This window comes from Lithobates pipiens, unplaced genomic scaffold, assembly GCF_037356315.1.
Source record: "Lithobates pipiens isolate NorthernLeopardFrog02 unplaced genomic scaffold, aLitPip1_a1.2 Scaffold_16, whole genome shotgun sequence".
In the NCBI taxonomy this organism is placed as follows: Eukaryota; Metazoa; Chordata; class Amphibia; order Anura; family Ranidae; genus Lithobates; species Lithobates pipiens.
Window position 1 is genome coordinate 361,104,105 of NW_027507748.1, and position 23,009 is coordinate 361,127,113.

Here is a 23,009-nt window from a genome sequence, read left to right on the forward strand (position 1 = left end):
CAGTCTAGCATCTCACAACAGGCAAGGCCAAAAGGATATTGTATATATCAAACTAGTTATAACAATCGAAGTGCAAAAAATACATACATTAAATGTATAAAAAATATATGAATAGAGAATCAAAACCAAACAAATAAAAAGAGAGGTTTAGCTAAGAATTGTCAATAAAGGCATTGACATTGGTGTCAATATTGAGCCCAAAAGGGGTATAAGTTTTGAGACGGTGGACCCAAGACATTGCCAGTTTAGAAATTTCTCTTACTAAAGAGCTGCCCCGCCAGTGAGGCTTATATTTGTCAATCCCCAAGAAAAGGGTCTTAGAGGGATCTTTACTGTGAAATTTCAAATAGTGTTTAGACACAGAGTGGTTGGGGAAACCAATGATAATATTGCTTATATGTTCATTGAGTCTCACCTGTAGGGGGCGCTTTGTGCGTCCCACATATTGCAGCCCACAAGGGCACTGCAACATGTACACTACTCCCACGGTGGCACATGTGATACATGGTTTAATGGTTTGGTTTAATCCAGTAGCTGTACTGCGAAAAGTGGTGGTCCGTCTCTGAAGACAAGAATTCAAGGAGCAGACCCTACACTTACCACATTTGTAAAATCCTGTGAGCTGGTCAAAAAAAACCCTACCTCTAGCTGGAGGGTCTATGACATTTGGTGCCAAGCGATGACGGACTGACGATGCTCCTCTAAACACTATTTGGGGCCTCTCACTAACCACATTTTTCAAGGTAGCATCGCTGCTAACAATGTGCCAGTGTTTGTTTATCAATTTCTTTATGCTCTTCTGTTGGAAAGAGTAAGTGGTAATAAAGGGGACTTTTCCTTGAGTGTCATTAACACGTGGGCCCCTTTCGACCAACAAATCGGCACGGTGAATATTGGTCACTTCATTAAGAGTCTTAATTAAGAAATCTTGTTGATATCCTTTTTCTAAAAATCTGGAGGTGAGAACTTCGGCCTGTGCCAAAAATTCCTCAACTTCAGAGCAGTTACGCCTCAATCGGATGTATTGACTTTTGGGAACTGATCGAAGCCAGGGGACATGATGGCAACTATCAGTCGGGATGAAAGAGTTCCGATCAGTGTCTTTAAAGAACGTTGAGGTGACAAAACGATCTTTTTTTATAACGATATTGAGATCTAAAAAGTTTATTCTCACCTGGCTTATCTCATAACTGAGATGTATGCCCCTTTCATTATCATTCAAGGAATCCATAAAATGTCTCAAATCTCGCTCATGGCCATCCCAGAGGAGGAGGATGTCATCTATATACCTAGCCCACAAAACAATCTGAGGTATATCGCGGGCATAGATGACATCCTCCTCCCATCTGGCCATAAAGAGATTAGCCAGGCTGGGGGCATACTTTGCCCCCATAGCAACTCCTATTGTCTGTCTGTAGTATTGGCCCCCAGACCAAAAATAGTTGTGGGAAGCCGCAAACCGCAGAAGAGACATCAGGAAGGACACCTGTTGAATGGAAAGCCTAGGGTCTCTATCAAGATAAGAATGAACCGCCTCAAAACCAAGGCTATGAGGAATACTCGTATACAGGGAGGTCACATCTGCCGTGACCATCCATGTATCGGGCCCTGCAGACAAATCATCCAAGAGGTTAATGACATGTCTAGAGTCTTTAACATAGGAGGGGGTCTTCTGGACCAAAGGCTGTAGAAATGAATATAAATATCTGCCCACCCGGGAAGTGATGGAATCAATACCACTAATGATGGGTCTTCCCGGGGGGCAGACAGGATTCTTATGTATTTTTGGCAAATAGTACAAGATCGGTGTACGTGGGGCCCTAGGAGTCAAAAAAAGGGATTCTTTCTGGTTCAGAAGACCCGCTCCCTGTCCCGTCTTTACCAGCTTTTCCAATTCCCTGGTATAAGTAAGTTTTGGATCAGAGGGTAATTGGATGTAAGTATTGGTGTCACTCAAGATTCTGCTGATCTCGGTCTCATAATCAGCCCGATCCAATACCACAATTGCGCCCCCCTTGTCGGCTGGTCTAATAACCAGCTCTTTATTCATACAGAGGGAATCTAAGCCTTCCTGTAAAACTTTTTTCATTCTGCATTTTTTCACTTCCATTGTGTCTAAATCTCTTAAGACAACATCCCTAAATACACGTAATGCAGCGGGAAGGGTGCCAGGGGGGTTAAAGAGTGAGGCGTTAGCCAAGCCTGAATGCACAACCTGCGGAACTTGATTGTTGACTATATTAGAATTGTACGTATTGGATGAACCCATCATATATCTTCTAATGTTGATTTTTCTCACAAATTTATGTACATCCATATATGTTTGAAATTTATTTAATTTAGCTGGAGGTACAAATTTCAAACCTTTGTCTAGAATCAGTAATTCTGACTCTGACAAGGCCTTTGAACTTAAATTAAAAACAGCTTTACCGGTTACAATCTGGGTCTTTTTAATTGTTCGGACTCCCCTCCCCCCTTTGGTTCCTCTCCTCTTTCTCCTAATCTTTTGACACCTTGTGTGGGTTTGGGAAAACCCAAGCTGACACTAGTGGGTGCATTTAAGCCCAAAAGACCCTCAATAGGTTGTTCAGCAGTAGAAATCAGATAAGGTCTGTTTCTCATAGGTTCTTGAACTGGGGCAAAGGAAGTTTGTGGATAGCCAGAGGAGGCCTGTGAGTGGCTATCACCCACAGGAGCATTAAGATCACTTAATGGAAAGAAAGAGTTACCTGTGGGTATGCCATAGTCCCACTCAGAATATCCTCCCATGTTGTCATATGGGAAAGGGTTATAGTCCCAATTGCTGCTACCATGTGAATTCCATCCTTCATGGTGATTAATTGGGGGGCCTCTTCCTCTTGGATTGGAATATTGTACCCACCCCCTACCCCGGGGTGGATAATTATTGTTGTAGGGGAGTGTATAATTAACATTCCCATTATTATGGCCATTAAATGGTCTCGTGGTGCCAGAAGGTTTAAATTGGCCCCTAGAGGGAGTTGTACCCCTGTTGTTACCACGTCCTCTCCGAGGGGAAGGGTATATGTGATTTGTTGTATTGGTCTGAACCTTATTCGTAGGTTGGAGACGCTTCTGGTTAGGAGGTTGTACAGAAGGCCCTGGTTGTGAAATTAACCCAACCGTAGGTCCTGCTGCCTGTGTGGAACTTACTTCCATACCGTCTTGTGTGGAAGCTGCTTCCAACAATTTCTTTTGCCACTCAAAGACAATATGGTTGTTATAATCAGCTAGATCTCTATTATATTTTTTCTTCTTTTTTACCCTTTGATCTCTATCCTCTTTTTCAAGAATTTTTAAAAGGTTCTGCGATTTTTCTAGATAATCTATACTTCCTCTCACAGAAGACAGCTTATTTTGAATTTCTTTTATTTCATCATCCAGTTGGGATAGCTTGGAGTTTTTCCTATTGACCAAAAATCTCAAAAAAGAGACACCTGCCTCATTAAAATATTTGAACCACTCCTCTAAGTTAATGTCCCCTTTCTGGGGTGCTACCTCCCACCTTAGGCTTCTCGGAACCATACCATGTTTAATGTAAGTTTCAAGATAGGCTATATCCCATTTGGTGTGATTTTCGGTAATCATGAGATTTTTCAGTCTCATGAAACTACCTCCCAGATCATCCTCATCATCTCTATAAAATTCGAACACTCCATCGATGTTAACCACTTTAGTGGCTCTAAAGTCAAAAATATCCATAGTGAATATGTGAAATTACCCAGTAAAGGTTAATTGAACCCAGCAGCAGTAAAAAATATCAGAACAACACAAAATAGGAAAAATGTAAACCGCGCTAGGAAAAATAGTGTAAAATTAACAAACTAACAAAATAGGCGGCAGCAATAAATGTGATATGGCACCCAACAGTAATAAAGTATATACAAAGCCGCGCCAACCCTCCACTACATATAATATAAAATTAAAATTAAAAAATAAAGTAAAATATAAAAATAGAAATAAAGACTAATACAATTATGCAAAAAGACCTCAAATAATGTGTAGATAACCAAAAAAGCCAAACATGGCATAAAGTGAAAAAAGTCCAATTTAGGAAACGTTCATAGGTGAATCCAAATAACGGACGTAAGTGTTCTTAAATAACAGCACCACAGTGATTCAACACTTTCCAAGGCGCGTGAGATACCCGTCACCATATGTTGAATGCGCTTACCAGAAAATATATGGAATGAAGCATATACAAATGATAAGTGGATGACATCCAGGTTAACCTTCCTCAGCTGGGTCAGCACTCCATCTCTTAGCGGTGTTTCCAAGGTAATAGTCTGTTCAGTGGTCTCGATATGAAGCACTCAGAGGCCCACAGAAAAGAAAGGGACTGACATAGCGTAATAACGTAGGAACAGTTTAATGAATAAAAGTAATGCACTTACAAGTATGTAGATAAAACACAGCATATAGGAGCAATATAAAAAGCCGGCCGGCAAACAGGAGCCCGTCCTCCTCTCCTACAACGTGGTGGCGTCACTGCGTGCCTTCCCAGACGCGTTTCGTCATACCTGACGTTGTCAATGGGGAATGGGCAGCGCAGTGACGCTCCGCCTAATAAAGCTAACGAAGGGAACCAAGCCTCGTATTGAAATACGAGGCTCAGTAAAGCTCCACCTAATAGAACTAACGAAGGGAACCAGGCCTCGTTTTGAGATGCAAGACTTAGTCAACATACGCCATTACGGAAAATGGCAAATAACCCCAATACGAGCGCTGTCTATCCAAAATTGAAATATTATAGCAACCCGTAACGAACACACTTAACGTCTGTTAAATAGAACATCATAAATGAAAATCCAATCCAACAGATATATTATGTGTTTAAAAAGAAAAGAAACATTAAAATAATAAATAAATACATGTGCTCGTATAACACAAATAGGAAGTTGGCAATATATAAATCGCATAACACTTCACAATCGCATATCCCTCCGTGAAACACGAACGAAAAAATCAGTTAAATCGTGAAACGAAGGAATTACATCCAGTCATTCTGACGGGATTGGCGCGAAAAAGACGTCTGCATAAATGGTGTCATATGTCTAATAGTATGCTGACAGTATAAAAAAATCGCATACCCTTCACAATACACGAAAGAGATGGAAAATCAAAGGGGAATAAATAAATAAAAAAGGATTATTGGAGAAAATTATTTCACACGAATCCATAAGTATAGTGTTGATCTAGATGGAAAGGACAAATGAAATAGATGTTAAAAATTATATATACTATGGAGTAGTCAATGTGCATAGATCCAACCATAAATAATACGAGTAGGATCCCCGCACATGAGCCAAACCCCATAACGACATAAAAATAAAATTAAAATTAAAAATAGCCTAATCTGTACGATCAATAGATCGTCCATAATAAAAGAATCCATATAAAAAATAAAAATAATACATATATCTAAAACGTATATCCAGAAATGGCGCACATATCTAGAATGCATGGACCAGTCTAGCATCTCACAACAGGCAAGGCCAAAAGGATATTGTATATATCAAACTAGTTATAACAATCGAAGTGCAAAAAATACATACATTAAATGTATAAAAAATATATGAATAGAGAATCAAAACCAAACAAATAAAAAGAGAGGTTTAGCTAAGAATTGTCAATAAAGGCATTGACATCGGTGTCAATATTGAGCCCAAAAGGGGTATAAGTTTTGAGACGGTGGACCCAAGACATTTCCAGTTTAGAAATTTCTCTTACTAAAGAGCTGCCCCGCCAGTGAGGCTTATATTTGTCAATCACCAAATAAAAAGAGAGGTTTAGCTAAGAATTGTCAATAAAGGCATTGACATCGGTGTCAATATTGAGCCCAAAAGGGGTATAAGTTTTGAGACGGTGGACCCAAGACATTTCCAGTTTAGAAATTTCTCTTACTAAAGAGCTGCCCCGCCAGTGAGGCTTATATTTGTCAAGGCTGGCAGTTACAAACATGACTCCCACAGGCAGAGGCATGATGGGACTTATAGTTTTGCAACAGCTGGAGGGCCGCCAGTTTGAGACCCCTGCGCTAGACTATGCTGGTTATTGAGTTCTAAATTTAAACTAGCTATAAAATCCCAGACCAGAAGGGTCAGGGTTAACTAAAAAAACAAGAGCTGCATTTAAACTCTTTTTTAATAAACAGGTTCCCCTACTAAAATACTGGAAGGTTACTACTACACACATACAGTAGCACAGACCCAACTATCTGGCACTGTGAATGCGAGATAACAAGATGACAGAGATGAATCTGTCACAAGGATTTAGATACACAATCAAGAAGCTATGGGCAATTGCAGTTAAATCAACATAAAAATACTTGCCTATTGGTCTCTGCTTCTAATCTGGGTGAAAATTCATATGCATATGAGTGTATAAGGTCACGTGGCTCACTTCTCTGTCTCTCTCTCCACTTCCATCTTCTTTTTATGTTTCTGACCCAGACACACAAAGACTGGAAGTGATGTGCATAAATAATAATAAATAAATAATCTCTTTGAACATTAAGCAGCAGAGCCACTTACAGACAGTAAAGGGAAGCAGATCCCCACAAACTTAGATTACATGCCTCTACCATCATGTGCAAATGTTCTGTGTTCAGAGAAGGACAAGGGGTAGAGAGAAGAAGTAATAACTGACTACTTTCAGGATGCCACTGAGAAATAATAATCTAATAATAAGAACCAAGAGCAACTTCAGGTTCTAAGAAATGCTAAACAATGAACTGGTAATAATACAACAGTGCCAAATCATAATATATTTTACATTTGCCTTAAAAATTAATTTCAGGATTTAAAGAAAATGAACTTACTACTCACCTAGGTGGATTCAGCATTGATCTGATGCTGCATCTGTCCCCCATCGGTTGTAAGACCAAGAACTGAGCTGACTACTCAGTTTCCTGTCTTCGGTAAGCAGAGAGCCAGTAACAGACAGTCTCTCTGCCCCTCAAGGGCACTGGGCTGTGGGGGGGAATGGTAACAACTGGTTCAAGCTCTCAGAGACATGCTGTCAGGCTGAGCCATCTGCCGGTTAGACATCTGGGTGGAACCCAACATTAAAGTCGGGATCCCTTCAGGGCTTGGACCAGGTGAGTTCAGGTCACAGGAGTGCAGAATTAAGCACACCTCTGTTACCTACAAGAGAAATAGGGCCAGAAGAGCTTTGGCCCTACTTCTTCTTTAAATCGAACCCTACAAATTCAGCACAGCTAGATTGTGTGAGTATCTCACATATCTTCTGGGTGGGACTTATATATAACTAAAGGTAAAAGTTAGTTTGGGTTTGTTTTAGATATATTGCAAAGGGAGTAGAACACCTATCAGGTTTTATTATTGTCTGTGCACCCATTTGGGAGATTCACCCAATTTGTCCTGCACCATTTTCACACAGAGTGAAAGTGAAAAAAAAATCCCAAAGTTGGGGTTGTCAACTGTTTTGGCTATAGGACAGGAAGTGAAGGGAAATCATCCCAATGAGAACACAGATTGCAAAAAAAAGAAAAACTGATTGGGGTGAAAGCCATCCCTTACTCTATTCAAAATGTTTAAAAAGAGGATTTTAACTTTAGTTTTATGTTAATTCTATTTTACATGATTCAATGCTGCATATGCTTACTTCTATGCAGAAAATACATGTGGGTGAGGGTGAAAAAAAATTAGAGAGAGGTACACATGGACTCACAATGTCACAAGCCCAGATTCAAGACCATATAGTAAATTAAGAGAATTTAGTTAGAGAGACACACTGCTGTAAAAAATGAATGCCAAGATAAAAATGAGAATATTTTTAGAGAAGACATTTTAGTTTAAAACAAATGAAAGTGTTTGACTGGAGTGTATGTTTAAGTGTATTGTCCCTATAATAAATGTTGGGTTAATGTTTCTTTGTTAAAAAGTAGGTTAAGTGAAAGAGGCTGAAAATGTATTATATCCCGGAAATATAGATGTATTATAACAATCTGGTTATGCCTGTGCCTGAAAGCACTTTACTGTAATTTGAGCATGAGGACAAACATATCTCCAAGACTTTCAAACAATGCCAGAAACACATTTGACTGAAGTTCCTATTTGCATGTTCTGTACAGCTGCTAGAGTTATTCAGGTTGCTGTATTACTGTATTGCAAGGTTAGTCATTTCAATAAGAAAAATAACCCCATTGGAATTTAGGAGACCAAACAGTTACCAGAGCCAGGAAGAAACAGATCTATTAGTTAAAAGTGGTCCAGTGGAGGTAAATCCAACCATGATCCAATCCAATCAAAAAACATAATGTTGGTTATGTTTTTTTCAGAAACTGTCCCATGTTCACTTTAAGCTAGGTGTCCCTGCCTATACGTCCCTCTTTACCTATTTCTTGTTGCCTAGCCATAAGTTGGTTGTGAGGTAGTGTAATCTTTGGAGTTTGTTGGACAAGTAATGAAATTAAAACAATAGACTAATAGTTACTTGGCCAGGCACAGCCAATGGTTTAATTTTACAGTCTGGAGTGAGTTATATTATATTGGTGTGTAAAGTGTATGTAAAGCCTTTTTTAGTTTGGATTCAAGTAGGATAAGGTAAAACCCCCATCAGTTTATTTTTGCTGCCTGTCCTAATAGAGAGATTTACCTTTACTTCCTTTCTTACTTGGGAAAATTACATTTCTACAAAGTCAAGGAAATTCCCTTTATAGACAGTTGTTACTGAAACAGTTGTTCATATTAGGAGATTTTCTATCACCTACTGTTCTTTTGAAAACTCTAGTTCAATAGCCAGTAGCCAATAGCTGCCGTCTCATACTTGCTTCAGAGCATGCTATGTTTTTGGTCCGTTGGAACAGCATACAAACGATTTTCCCAATAGGAATTGATTCCGTCGGAAACATTTAAAACATGTTCTATTTCTAGGTCCATCAGAATTTAAAAAAAAAAATCAGATGAGGCCCACACGCGATCGGAATATCCGATGAAACAATTCTGTCTGACTTTTTCTGCCGGAAAGTCCGACCGTCTGTACACGGCATAAGGCCTCATGCACACTGGTTTATTGTAAACACTTTCTACTGACAGGAGAAAACCAGCATTAAAAACTCTCAAGCTGTGTTTTTTCAAACCAGTTTATCAGCGTTTGGTGTTTGGCTCTTTATTTATTTAATTGGCCATTACTTTTATTTATTCTAGCTATTGAAATAAAAAAATGCTGAAGAGCTAAACGCGCCTAGTGTATAGATGCGTTTAACTCTGTTTAGCAGCATGTGCCATTTTTGGTGTATCTAAGCTCCTCTTCTGAATGTGATTCTTCTGCATTCGGGAGAAGGAGTTTTGACTGCCTCTAAACTCTGCTGCTCCTAAACTCCTCTAAAAGCCTATGGGTTTGATTTATTAAAGGCAAATAGTCTGTGCACTTTGCAAAGTGCAGTTGTTCCAGAGCTTAGCTCTGCTGACTTCCATCATCCAATCATGTGCAAGCAAAAATGCTTTTTTTTTTCCTTGCATGTGAGTGGGTATTCTTGCAATGTGCACAGTCTATTAGCCTTTAGTAAATCAGCCCCTATGTGTGCATGGACACAAAAACTTTTATTGAGATGCATTCAGGGGCTTAGGCAAAAAATGACAAAAGCCCCAAAAACACCAGTTTAGGAGCAGCAGTATGCATGAGGCCTAAAATGTAGCATTTCCCACGATATTCTGCCTGGGACACAATGCTCTCCAAGATTCAGGAATTTCCCCAGCAGGGACATGAACAGCAATAAAAACCTGACATGGGTTATAAACCTCTCACTCTATCCAAACCCCCAAAAATATGTTGGCAATACATACACTTTAAAGGTTTATTTTTTAATAATTTTTTTTGTTAAATTTTTTTCTAATAACTGCAATATTGTAACCTACAAGTCACTGGCATCAAAATGCCAAAGAGTATCTGTATAATTTATTAGTATTCAATGTTAATTCATATTGTGAGATGACAAATGTAGTCCAATGTATAGTCCATGAGCTATATGTATAGTGCAGAATAGCTGGAAAGTGTGTGACATTACAGCTTCTAGTACTAATGAGCATTAGTGTGGGTCAGGTATACAGTTCGCATCATGTTGTCTGGCCATGGTGTCATCAGATACCACATCACAAAGCAGGTACTATTCTGTAGATTTCTGATGTTAGAATATATATATATATATATATATATATATATATATATATATATATATATATATATATATATATATAGAATTTCTATATAGTTAATTCACAAAAAAAAGGATGCCGTTTCCTCCCACACTCAAAAGACATGCTGGTATGTTAATCGGATCCTGTCTAAATTGGCCCCAGAATATGTATGTATGGATGTGAGTTAGTGACCTTAGATTGTAAGTTCCTTAAGAGCAGGGACTGATGTGAATGTGCAATATATATGTGAAGCATAGTAAGTGACTGCTCTATTTAGGTACCTGTAATAAATAAATAAAAAAATGAGAACAAAATTGGAATTTGTCAAATAGTAACTAATCAGGGATCAACTTTAAATGTGTGCTCTTTTTCTTTCTTCTTTTTCACTTTACTTTGCATGAATCAGCCACATAGTTAATATAAATTACAAGTTTAATTAAAGATGGCATCTTATAGCAGTACATTAAATCAATATTGTTTATATTACTTCAATAATGTGTTTTAAAATTAATTTTAACTGACTATGTTACAGTCATATGTAATTTAATATAGATAAATATTCACATTAAATCATATATACAGTCCAGCTATGAATATGGACAGGTCTTATACATTCAATATTTCAAGCCCAATTATGAATCGTTTGCATTGTGGATCTTTTGTATACTACGATATCTCCTGCCAAACTAGACTAATACAAGCCCTGTTATCTACCAGCAGTGGTTGTGTTTACACCATAAGAGACCCATCTGTGCAGGATCAGAGTGTAGATGATGGTGAGATTGTCTGGTTGCTGATCATAGCCAGAAGTATTATTGGAGATATACAAAGCAGAATTTTTCATCAGATGTTGCATGCTTAACATCTGATATCGGTTTGAATAAACACACCCAAGAGAGATCTGGGCATGTTTTTCGACAGTACCAGCCAGAAATTACATTGTGCTGGAGAAGACAGAAGTAGGTCCTCAAGGTGAGGAGAGAATGACAACAAGGCACAGAACAGCAGGAGCTTAATGGTATGTTAACAGAAACAGAAACTACTACAGAGGAAATTAAAACAAAATATCAAATAATTAGACTTTAATTGTCCTCATATACCTAATAAAAAGGATTAATCACACAAGTTTTGCAAGATGGTTTAGGAACTAAAAATATGCTTAGAGAGGGACAATGCATTTCAGAAATAGATGGAAAGATGGGATATATGAATAAAGCTTTTCATAGGAATGAAATGACCAGTCAAACAATTTTGGTCACATTGGTTGATGATCGTATATTTTTCATGCACAGCTACTGACTGACCATTGTTGGGGGGGGGGGGGGGGGGGATCAATTAGGCAGGTTAGCACATCTAACCTAAATGCTGTTATCTGTTCTTGTGATAAGTGGCATTAACAGTGTGTGCAGGAATCTCTTTCCAACTCCCTTCTCCACTGACTACAAACATATATTTATCTAGTCTATTTAATTTTATTTTAGAGTGCTTACTCTGTTGTTAGATTTGCTAGACAATTTTTGCTGTTGTGGTATCCAAGATGTATGATTGCAGAGAGTATTACTCAACCTATCAGATTCGGTCTACTATTTGCGCAGCGATTTTTCAAACGCAATTTTTTTGGGGAAACATTTTTTTTTTATTGAACTTTAGTGCACACAAAAACAATAAGATACCCAATTTTTGTTAAAATATAAAAGATAATGTTAGGCCAAGTAAATAGATACCAAACACTTCAAACTTTAAAACTGAGCACTCCCATGGAATGGCAACAAACTATGGTGCATTAAATTATCCATAGGCGATGCTTTAAAAGCCCTTTACATGCTACCATGTTAGATTTGCACAGGAGGTCTGCAGCATTAAATTATACATAAGCAATGCTTTAAAAGTATGTGACCACTTAAAATTTACACTGGAAGTCTCCTGCTTGAATTTTTGCACTCATTCTGACGTTCGTGGTGATATCTCACCTGTATGGTGAGATCTCTGTTTAAATATGCATGCGTGACTGATACGTGCATTTGCTTTTGTGCACAAGCACTGGGGAAAGGGGCACTTTATAAAAATATATATTTCGATCAGCTTTATTGCTATCACAAGGGATGAACTACATGCCTTGTTATAGCATGGACAGTGATAGCTAATTTTTACTGAGAGATTTGGGATCTATTACCCCGGATTCCTCCTCTGCCCTTAAAAGTATCAGATCAGAACCAAGATCCGTTTCATCTGATGCTTTCACAGGACGGTAATGGCCTGTTTACATTAGACCAAAACCAGAAGTGACAAAATACTCATTGCTTTCGGTTTCTTAGACCATAGATATAATTGGGGATGTTTCGATCTTTGGTAATCTCCATGGTCAGTGGCTTCAGTCCCGGGCTCCGGTGGGACAGAAAAGCGGCCCCCCTTCCACCTGTTGTAAAAGCAAATCAAGCAGCTAATTATCCACTAGAATTGCTTTTACATTAAAGCCCATTGCCAGCTGAAAAAAATAAAGATATCAGGATGATGCCTGTAGCTGCAGGCATCACCCCGTTATAACCCCTTCAACCAGGGGACGTCACTGAAGCTGAAGAATATTCTTAGTCTCTTCCCTAATGAAGCTCACCCTCCAATGTCCTTACCATTATTATATATTAATATGGTTATTCCTCACAGCTGTACAAACATAATCAGTATTTCACACCAGACTTTGTTCAGAAGACTGAATAATTTGTCATATTTATGTCTCCATGACCATTGCAAATACTATACATTTAGATATCTCTGAAATATCCCTCAATTCTTCATAGACAAGAATGAACCATTTGTATCTTTTGTTACAGAAGAGATTACTCTCTAATGCCACAGTCATACATATTTATTCCACTACAGAATTACTTATTCTCTGATACTCCCACCAGTGTCACACATATTCACTCTGGGGCCATTTTGATCTGACGTCAGCTAACCTGACAATATGATCTTTGTTGTGGGTGGGAGCCAGGGCACTCAGAACGCAACAATGCAAGCACATGCTGAGCATAAAAGCTAAGTGTTTACAGAGCCCCTGAGAGAATTTAACCCAGGACTCCATTACTGGAAAGCAGCAAGAGTTAAAAGCACTCAGCCAATAAGATATTTTAACTAAAGAACAAAGAAATACTGGACAGACAGCCTATATTGTGGAACACTGTACATTTATTATTTTTTTTTCCTTTAATAGCAATATAAATTGTTGTTATTGTTATTACATATTTTAACTACATTTGAATATGTCAGTGAAAAAAAAATCAGTCTGTATATTTTCCAAGTTTTTTCAGTACATTTTTTGGGAACTGACAACCCTGGCCAAAAACGAAGTACACTAATTATTTTGCTAACACATATACCTTTGATCCATATCCAGGGACTAAGGCAGACTGATTAGTTGGTCACTTGAGTAGCATGGATCACATTTTGTCACAGTCAAAATTATTGATGTTGAGTCTATAATTTAATTTATCAAGGTGTATTGGTACACAAAGCAGCTCCTGCTGCAACCCAACTTTTTTACAGGAACACAGTAGGGCTAAGTTAAATGCATTATTATAAATTACTGACACCGCAAAATCTTCATAAGCCCCTTAAGATTAAGATTTTTTTTTAAAGAAAATTCTACTTAAAGAGGAAGTAAACCCTTCCAAACAACTTGGACCTATAGGTAAGCCTAGATTAAGGCTTACATGTAGGTCCAAGCAATATCTCCTAAACCTATATGGTTTAGGAGATATTTGCCCGAAAATGGGCACCGCTGTCTACGGCGCATGCGCCGTAGACAGCGGCGTGCAGGCGCACTAAATGCGGCAAATCCAAGAATGGATTTGCCTAATTTGTCGACTCCCGTGCGCATGCGCGGGAGTGACGTCATCGCGGCTTCGTCGTATGGCAGCGGCGGAGCTGCGAGACGCGACTCCCGTGCGCATGCGCGGGAGTGACGTCATCGCGGCTGCGCCGCTGTGATTCGTTGGAGCTGCGAGACGCCACCAGCAACATGGATGCGGCGGACTACAGGGGACAGCGGCGACTTCGCTGGCTCCTGTGTCAGGTAAGTGACACATAATGAGCTATTATGCGATGCATAGTAGTCCATTATGCTTTACCTTTGCAGAGAAAAAAAGAGGAAGTAAACCCATCAGGGTTTACTTCCTCTTTAAAGGATCTGTGTAGTTGTAAAAAAAATAATAATAATAATAAGCACCAAATGATAGAAATACTTTCCTGGGTGATGTTGCTGTTGCTATGATACCTAAATTAACAGTTTGTACTGTATACTTTCCACCTCTACAATATCAAAAAGTGATATAGAATCAGTCTAGGGCTAAACTAAATAATACAAATGTGTTCCTGTGCAAACTGAAAAACAGAATAAATCCCTCTGTGAAGTAGGGAGTAAAAAAAATATTTTCTTCCAATAATATTACAGCAGCCACCTCACAGAGCTCCCTCTTGCACTTGTGAAACCACTATACATATAGAAAAAGCATTGTTAAATAAATATATTAATAAACAAAGTGCTCAGTGCTGAATTTACACTATTCTTTTTGCATGTGAAAACAAAAACAGTGTCACACAAATTAACAATCCGTGATCAAGTGTTCTTGTGTTTCAACATTACATCAGCTTTCTGAAGATGTCTGATGACGAAACATGTAGAGGTCCTGGTCGGTCATTTCCGGATATGCACATGGGCTCTAGGATACAGCAGGGGCATTCTGGAAAACCAAGAGTCTGGTCATATCAGGTGCCGATAAGGGACATGCTAATGTGAGTGGGCATTTTACTATGTGTGGCTTTTCTCTTTCAATAAATGTTGCATAATGAAGCTTTTTTCTTGGTTTATGTTACTGCTGAGTTTCGACTGAAAGAAGAGGATGTCTAGGTGTTTTAAATAGCCTTGCAGGAGGTAAATATATTTTTTTCATGTGTGCGCTGTACTATTTTGTTATGTTGCATGGTCTTATGGCTGCACCCTCTGTAATGCATCTTTTAGGGTGTGCCCCCCAAATATCTTGTTTGTCTATTGTATGGATTCTGATCAAATCCTTTTGGGCAGGAACACCCCACTCTCTCATCAGTGCCTCTTATTAGTGTCCACATGTATCATAGGTGGAGACCTTTAGTTCTCCCATATAGAGGAGTGTATAGCTCCTATGGCTCCCATGGTTCAGAGAAACAGGATTTCCCAGTCTATGGATAATGTAGAACCCACTAACCATGGGTTACTTTGTCACAGTAAGTGGGCTTAAGCAATATGGTGTGACCAAATCCCCATATTTTTTGATAATGTTTTTTGAAAAGTGTTTTAAATAGCCTTGTAGAAGATAAATGTATTTTTTGCATGTGTGCGCTGTAATATTTTTTCTGTTGTATTTATATTATGTCTTATGGCTGCACCATCTTTAATGCATCTTTTAGGGTGTGCCCCCCAAATATCTTGTTTGAAAGGAGAGGAGGATACAATCCTAGGACATACTGGATGGTGGAGTCTGAGGAGGAATGGAGATCCTATAGTCTTTTGACCTGCTTATTTTATATAAGAGATCGTAGATATCCCAAGCACTACTGTGGTGTTGAAGAGCGCACACAGAAGGGTTAGAACATTTGTGCATCACATCAGCAGTGTAAAATCTTGCAGAAAGACTGTTGTAATGTTGAAACACAAGGACACTTGATCACAGATTGTTAATTTATGTAGCACTATGTTTTTTTAATGGACACAAAGAATAGTGCCAATTTTGCACTAAGCACTTTGTTTGGAATAGGGTTATTATATTTATTTAACGCCACCTTTTTTTACATGTATAGGAGAATCAGTCTAGTAACTGAACTGTTATTGTGGCTGATTTCCATACGTGCGTTCCTATGCTATAACAGGTAATATAACATACATTCATTCATGTAGTCAGAAGTTTTATAATTGCATGTTTGTTCAGTGAAACCACAGAGGATCTAACGGCATAAATTAACCAATTAGCCATGAAAGTGTGGGAATTTTTTTTTTTCTCCAGAAAACCACAGTTCATTTGCTGCTAGGATTCTCTATTAGAATTAGTCAATGTGGAGTTAAATATTTGTCAGTAAAGATGTAGAGAATCTCTGTGTTTGCAAAGGTAAATCTTCACACAATTCTTTATTAAGACAAGACTGGGACAGTACAAGGGAAGAGAGAAACAAGAATTCAAGGATACATTTTTTAACAATTTTATTCAATTTATAAATGAATGGGGGGGGGGGGGGGGCATGGATGTAGTGAAAAAAGAGGACACTTTCAGGAACTCTGTTATGCTACAACAACTGCACAATTGCACCTTGAACAAGAAATGATTCCTATGAATGCACAGGCATCTAGAGGACTTGGATAATTGTGGCCAGAGGCATAATCTCAAGGTGGGAGACTTACCAGAGACAATGGAACCATAAAAATGTGCCTCTGCTGTGCAATAATTATTCAAGAAAAAAATAGCAGTATATCCTGATAAAATTAGCACCACATCCTAAATAGAGATGCAAAGTACCCAATACAAGAAAACAAAAAAGGGACTTTTTAAACGAATCATATAAAATCAATCCATAAAACCAGTAATGTAATAAATATTCAAACAAAATTTCAGAAATCATACAGTATCCCTGAACCCAGCGCTAAAATGGATTTTGTGTATCTTTCTACTACCAGCTGCCATTATCACATAAAATAATCTATGTATGTATAAAACTCATCACATTCACCCTGTCTGATTCAAAAACCAAACAGTAACAGCGCTAATTACTATTCACAACAAAAATTACTCAATTCATATAACTCATTGCATAAAAATCGCATTGAGTCACACACAGGTATAAATTGCTTAATCACAATGGGGATTATAGCTAATACTAGTATGGGTTGACTGTCCACATAACAATATTTAAACACAGTAGAGACAGTTCCCAATGCCATGTGAAAAGTTCAAAAATTGCTGTGACAGTAAGTAATGTCCATATCCATCATAGACAAAAATATATATAGAAGAGTGAAAGCACGCAGAATATCCAACAACTTCCCAGAAGTGAGAGAGTCCTTTGCTTCTGTTAGAAACCTTCACCAAACACACCCTGTGCTGTATCCACCAAGTGGCCGCTTACCAGAGGGTTTATGCAATCAAGCATTAAGTAAGGTATCTCTCTGCTTTGGCTCCGTATTCCACTCTTATAATCCTTCCAGTGATCACATATAGCGTCATACATGTGTAGAGGCAAAGACAAAGCTTCCAATAGTGTTATATCATTTATTAGAACTTCAATCAAATACCACCAACTACATGCGCTTACATTAAAAACATCTTTTAAAACAGCATATCACACCATTATAGAACACAACGAACCGTCCTCTCACCACCATCGGAATTACCAGTATCCTGATTGGTTGGATTGGTTGGGAATACGGAGACAAAGCAGAGAGATACCTTACTTAATGCTTGATTGCATAAACCCTCTGGTAAGCGGCCACTTGGTGGATATAGCACAGGGTGTGTTTGGTGAAGGTTTCTAACAGGAGCAAAGGACTCTCTCACTTCTGGGAAGCTGTTGGATATTCTGTGTGCTTTCACTCTTCTATATATATTTTTGTCTATGATGGATATGGACATTACTTACTGTCACAGCAATTTTTGAACTTTTTACAGTGCATTGGAAACTGTCTCTACTGTGTTTAAATATTGTTATGTGGACAGTCAACCCATACTAGTATTAGCTATAATCCCCATTGTGATTAAGCGACTTATACCTGTGTGCGACTTGATGCGATTTTTATGCAATGAGTTATATGAATTGAGTAACTTTTGTTGTGAATAGTAATTAGCGCTGTTACTGTTTGGTTTTTGAATCAGACAGGGCGAATGTGATGAATGTAATAAATATAAAATCTGGATGTATTGCTGCTCAACCCAGAGGATTCCATTTCATTTTTTGAACATATTTTAGCTGAGAATAATCTCAGGATATTTATTGGATATTTTTTGTTGTTGCTAGATTGGTTAGTCACCAGAGGGTCCTGCATCATCATTAATTTCCCATCCTGTGTGGGGTGATCTTGGGGTGTTCCTAAATGAGATGCAGCACTACTCCCATATCTATATTATTATCTGTAAATGTGAGTACACTACTTTAATATGTTTTTAATGATATTCAATGTTTATATAACAAAGTTTGTATTATATCACTGTGTACTAATATTTGTCTATCCCTAAGTATCAGGGTCTCAGATGAAGCTTTAAACTGTGAAATATATGGAGACCTGAGGATTCGTCTCCTTATTGCATACAATTGCCCTACCTTCTAGATAGCAAGTCTACTGTAAATATTCATACGCTTTACTCCATATACTTAGATATACATTTACATAGGAGGTGCAACTTTGTTAGCAGAGATTAGCACATTAATGATAGCTATATGGATTATTTGTTACATTACTGGTTTTATGGATTCATTTTACATGATTGGGTAACATAAAATATTTGCAATTTTAACTTATAAATAGGTCAGGTGTCCAATTTCTGGGTCTGTGTGTGGCACCTAAAATGAAAGGCCCCTATTGTTTGTGCATTTGAATAATTATTCAATAGCCTCTTGGATAGGCTACCAGAAACCCACATTAAATTTGATAAAGCCCATGAACTCTTTAACTAAAGGAGGAAATCATTCTGAAAGCAAGATCACAATAAACCATCACCTTCAATTGTTTGATAGTGCAAATTGTTTACCCCACATCACTCTTCAAGACAGCAGGGTAGACATGTGCACAATGGAAACTTTAGTTTTGGATCAATTTGTTATGTTACTAATTTCGTTTCATGGTTTTGTTTTGAAATTTGTTTAGTTTTGTTTATTCAGTTTCTAACTAATACCAAATTTTCAGAACGATTCAAATTTGAATCAGTCAAAAATGTATCTACCGCATTTTGTGTGAAGAATAGCTGGTTGTTAAGGAGCCATATCCTTAAAGATCCAATAAGCTGTCAGCTGACAGCTGATTGTAAACAAAACAATGTTGGCAATCAAAGATAAAGGGGAAAAGGCCCCTCTTACCCATAACAGTGGGAGCCTTCGTCGGGGTGCTGACTTTTTTATTTTGGGTGATTGACGCTGGATTTACTTTGTGGAAACATTATTTTTTGGATTTTCTAATAAAGGATTTGTCAAAAACTGTCCTGATTTTATTTATTTTTGACACTTTTTTGGTGAATGAGTAGGGGTATGATGTACCCTATACTCTTTCACATGGGGGCGGAGGATCTAGGGGCCCCCTTGTTAAAGGGAGCTTACAGATTCCGATAACTCCCTGCCCGCACACCCCCACAAACACTGGTCAGGGTTGTAGGTACACACAGTATACAATGTATATCATACATATATTCTTATCATACATACATTAAGGGCTGACATATTCTATATGTTATATTCTACATAATAAAACGATAGCTAATGACTCTTTGGTATGTTCATTTTATTCAAGACAGCCTTGCAAAGGATTATGGAGTGTAGGTGGTCTGGTCTGGCCTGAATGGAATCATAGAGATCAAGGAGAACAGTTAAATGTTTATGTCTTTGTGTAGCAATTCAATTTGGCCATTAATCATGAATGCAAGTATTTAATGATGATAACTGACCATCAAAAGTGATCAGAAGTATTTATTGTGTATGGTAAATAGCATTCTTCAAAGGGTAACTTGTTTATCTAATTGATAGTAAAATAATGCAATTTAGGAAATATCTGGAGAACTTTCATTAGAATTTGTGACTGCGGCTGTCCTCGCCCCAGAAGAGGCATTATCTGTCAACTAGAAGATCAAAGGAGCTATTAAAACTGGCCAATCAGATTGCTTGGGGAAAATGTATATATTAGGGAAGGTTCTTTTGGCTAAGTTATGACAGGAGAAACTGGGTCCTCTGAAGGTGTCTGATTGTTGCATGAATATTCCAAGTACCCTGCCATCTACCCTGTCTGTACTATGAAAAAAGGGGGGAATGGGGGGGGGGAGTTTAGTGGGACTTCATATGAAACATATGTGATTAAGTCTCCATCCCTGATTCAGTAGAAACAAAAAGGAAATAAAATGGGACTTTATAGTCAATAAAAAAAACACAATGTTTATTGCTAAATAATAATTACATAACATATTAGAAAAATATGGAACAAACATTGTATGTAAAAAAACTGGCAACAAGAATAAATTATACATTGTATAATATATGACCACTGTATCAAAATAATACATTGTAGGGTAAGTATTTAACAACCATCCTAGATGACATGGACCACCTCAGAAACAATATACAATAAAACCTTGGTTTGAGAGTAACTTGGTTTGGGAGCAAAAGCAAAATTTTTTGATACATTTTGACTTGATATACAAGCGATGTCTTGATATACAAGTAGCGTCATGTCACAACTGAGTATAAAAGAGACAAGAGCTGCCATAGCAATAAGGATACATTTAATAAAGGTACAACATTTAGCAACTTACATGGCTGATGATTAAAACAGGCACATATAAGTATGCAGGCATCCGTGGTAAAGCTGTCCACATAGACCATCCTCCACACCACTATCAACGTCATCCATTCCACGTTGCGCTCCACCAGTGATTCAAGCCTCGCTTTCAGATCGCTCTACTGTAGGGTAGTCTTCCTGGTCACAATTGCAGACTGACATCGGTGAGAGTCGGTGGTGCAGAGGACAGTCTATGTGGACAGCTTTACCCCGAATGTCTGCATTCTTAGATATGCCTGTTTTAATCATCAACCATGTGAGTTGCTAAATGTTGTACCTTCATTAAATGTGACCATATTGCTACACTTAGAGGGGCCTCTGTTCTTTTATACTCTGTAGTTCCTTCTGGATTTTGCTTCTATTCACTATATGGAGGCTTCCATTTGTGGATGGACATTTTATGGTTACACAACCTATCACATTGCTATAATCATTTTATATGGACTATAAACTGAAAGACCTATGAATAAATGGTTGTGGAATGAATCATCTGAGTTTCCATAATTTCTTATGGGAAAATTTGCTTTGATATAAAAGTGCTTTGGATTACAAGCATGTTTCCAGAACAAATTATGCTCGCTATCCAAGGTTTTACTGTAAAGATAAAATCTGCATATGTGAAACTGGTTAAACCGCCTAATGAAGATGAGATGCACTGAATAAGCCCTACGCATTTTGTGGATTTAATCCACTCTTCAGGGGCAAATGCATTAAATATCTGTGAAAAAACAAATATATAAAAAATAGAAAATATTATTGTATTAAACAATCTAGCCAGGGTACCTGACAAAATTGAATACTAACCAAATTAAGGAAAGGGAGTAACCCCTTGGGTACTTACACATGAGCTAAATATTATTTATTTTTTGTTTATACCCTGTCTGTACCTCTGTTGGCTGTTCTGAAGTTTAATAAATGAGTAATTTTGTTTTATAACACCTGTGCATACACAGTGTTAATTTCGTCAACGAAAACTTTTTCGTCAAAGTTTTCATCACAGGCATTTTTACAGTGAGGAAAACAAAATGAAAAGTATAGCACATTTTTGTCCACTGATGAAAACTATGACAAAAATCTAATCCGTTTACGTTAAAGAATGAAAACTAAATGAAAATGTGAGGCAGGGACATTTACCCCGTGAACTAACTTTCGGTTTTAACGGAGCTCTGCCTGCTTCTGCTCCCAGCAATCTAGTGAGTTAAAGTGACTGTGTTCACCGTGACATTATATCACACACATATACTCACACACGCATGTGTGTTTGATCTTTGGGGTGCACACCCTAATGCAATAGGCTACACACACTTATGCTGGTGATTCACCAGTACTTAGGTGGCAGCAATCTTATTTAATTTCTCAATCTTCCATTAATATCTTTGGCACTAGTTTTTCTTGTTGTTTGTCCAAGTGTCCGTTTTTATCGGGTCTATTCACTAATAAGTGAAGAGAGGTGAATTGTCAGAAAAATTGCAAAATCTAAGCCAAAGTGGCTGAAGTAGAAAAAAAAAAAACAGCTCTCATTGAAATATTTTTAGTTCAGGTTTTTTGCCCTATAGTTTACCATTTCCCTAAAAAATGTACCTCAGTTAATTGAATAGTACATTAAGACAAAACTGATCTTTATGAAAACATTTAATAAAATATTTGAATAAAATCAATACATAACACTGGATTACATCTTAGGCCGCGTACACACGGGCGGACTGTATGGCCTACTTAGTCCGTCGAAACACATTTCAGCGGACAGTCCGCTCGTGTGTGGGCTTCAGCTGACTTTTTCAGCGTGCAGTCTGGCGTACTAAGTATTTCGGATTTTTCGAAATTCTGTCCGTCATACTTTGGTTTCAGCGGACAATCCGCTCGTCAGTATGCTAGTCGGATGGACTAAGAATGACGCATGCCCAGAAAGGATTTAAAGGGCGGAAGCGCTCGGTCTTGTAAAACTAGTGTTTGTATTGAAGCTAGCATATTCGTCATGCTGCTAATTTTGTGTTTTTTTAATATAGCCCATTCTTTTCTTCTTCATAATGCAAGAAAAGTGAAGTAGCTTTGCTGCTTATATTCACACAGAGTTATCACAAATGTTTTTATTCATCCTCATCCTATGATTAATATTCCAATTTGAGAATATATATATATATATATATATATATATATATATATATATATATATATATATATATATATATATATATATATATAATTTTATAATTTATCTATTACTATATATTTTTGTAACTACTATTGTTAGTTTAAAATTATTTATTTATTTTGCTTTT